The sequence below is a fragment of the Oncorhynchus tshawytscha genome, linkage group LG23, assembly GCF_018296145.1.
Source record: "Oncorhynchus tshawytscha isolate Ot180627B linkage group LG23, Otsh_v2.0, whole genome shotgun sequence".
In the NCBI taxonomy this organism is placed as follows: domain Eukaryota; kingdom Metazoa; phylum Chordata; class Actinopteri; order Salmoniformes; family Salmonidae; genus Oncorhynchus; species Oncorhynchus tshawytscha.
Window position 1 is genome coordinate 13,497,128 of NC_056451.1, and position 2,091 is coordinate 13,499,218.

The window sequence follows — 2,091 nt, forward strand, 5'->3', positions numbered from 1 at the left end:
TGCTGCTGGATGATCCAGGCTGGCTTGGGTCTGAGCCGGACGGAGGTCGCGCTCCAGTCTTGACACGACAGCTGAGTCTAACCCCTTCCCCTCTGCACCCAGACCCACCGTCTGCCCGCAGTCTTAACCCTGGGCAGCTGACTCCCAGGGCTCTCTTAACGTCTGTGCAACGTCTACACAACATCTGCCCCATGTCAATGAGATGTAGTAGTAGATACAATGCTCAAAAATGTTCTTCATACTGATTCCATACATATTGACTCAAGCAGGGACAGTGACATAAAAGCACAACACTCTATAATATCTGACATAATAATATTTAGCAGATGCTTTTATCCAAATCGACTTAGTCATATTTACAGAACAGCACAACACTATAACAGGGATGGACAACTCTTCCCCCCTTCTGTAGGCTCACGGACCAATTTCATCCCAAAATAAATATTATTATGATATTTAAAAAATAATAATAATAGAGTACACAAGGTGCATCTTCGAAATGTGGTTGTGCATCAGCAGCCACTCAATTAGCCGTTGTCAGCGAAACATGAGTGGTAAACTAGTCTTGTGGGCAGCTATCTAAACATGTAGTAAGCATGGTTGATAATCAGTTATCATATTAAAAACTGCAAAAATTTGCCTCCAGCTATGGCAAAATGTGTAGAATTGCAGGAAATTAGCTGAAAAACTGCTTTTTTTTCTCTGCCCCATGGCAAAATTAATAGAATTGCATGAAATGGGTTATACAATTGCTAAATCTTCTTTGTTCCCCATGGCAAAATATGTAGAATTGCATGAAACTTGTTTTAAATCTGCAACATTTTCTCTACACCCCATGGCAGAATTGCAGGAAATGTACTTTAAAACAAAAATAAATATATTCACTGTCACGTGGGAGCCGCCTAAATGTTTTGATTGCAAGGTGGTGGTATGGGTGTGGGTATGCAGACCCACGAGCTACTGTTGCCCCTCTAATGAGTTCCGTTTTTTGTGTCCCCCGCCACCATCAAAGTTGCCCATCCTTCCATGCTCTATAATATAATAATACATACCATTTAGCAGACGCTTTTATCCAAAGCGGCTTACAGTCATGTGTGAATACAATTTACTTATGAGTCGTCCCGTGATTCAAACCCACTACCCTAGCATTACAAGCACCATGCGCTACCAACTACGCTACAAATAACCATACAACGGAATCTGAATTACGACAGTTTATTAGGGCTCTTTCGTTTTAGAGTGGAAGAGGGTCATTTATGTCACAGTTAAATAAATAACTGTTCAAACTCGGCATCTGTAATAATCTTGCGGCGAATTTGGGAATAGACACCTCTACTTCAAAAGGGTGCTCTTTGGCGCCATCAAGCGTTGAATATTAACACAATGTTCATCTGTACTGCTGAATGCACACACGCTGTCGACACAAAGAAAGTGACACACACTCCCTTTCTAACACACACACATTCACTAAATTTACTCGTCACTCGTGGCATGTTTACAATGCGAAGTAACAAGAGCAATACAATTAGATAAAATAAAACATTGTTCCTTGACAGTTAAATGTTGTAAATACAGGGTTTGGTCATAATTGGTTCTTTGAAGAAATGCTTTTCCTTCCCATTTGAGGTTCTTCAGAAGCACAATTTTAAGGGTGCCAAACTGTTTTAAAAGTTGTAGGTTTCTAAATCTGTCTCAAACAACAGTAACAGACACTTCATGTCATGCAAGCTGGTTAATGTAGCCTTAACTAGCTATGTGCCCTTATTATAGGCTATTGAAATGTCATAGATTATATATTCTGAATTGACATCATGCCTTTGAAGTGGGGTCAAGCAAAGAAAATGCCTAATTTCTGAAATAAGTGTTGCATTGAGGATATGACTGGAAAATGTAAAATAGATGATGATGAACAGACAGACATTGTGGTGCGCCCCATCAATGCAGGTGGAGGGGGAGAGATCAACAATTGTGGGATGACGCTTGTTCCCCCAGCAGCTCGAGGGGCGCAGAAAACCCACCTTGATACAAAGTGGCCTGAATTAGGGATTTTTGTTGTTGTTTCATCCTGTTTTGCAGCGTGACAGTGTTGAG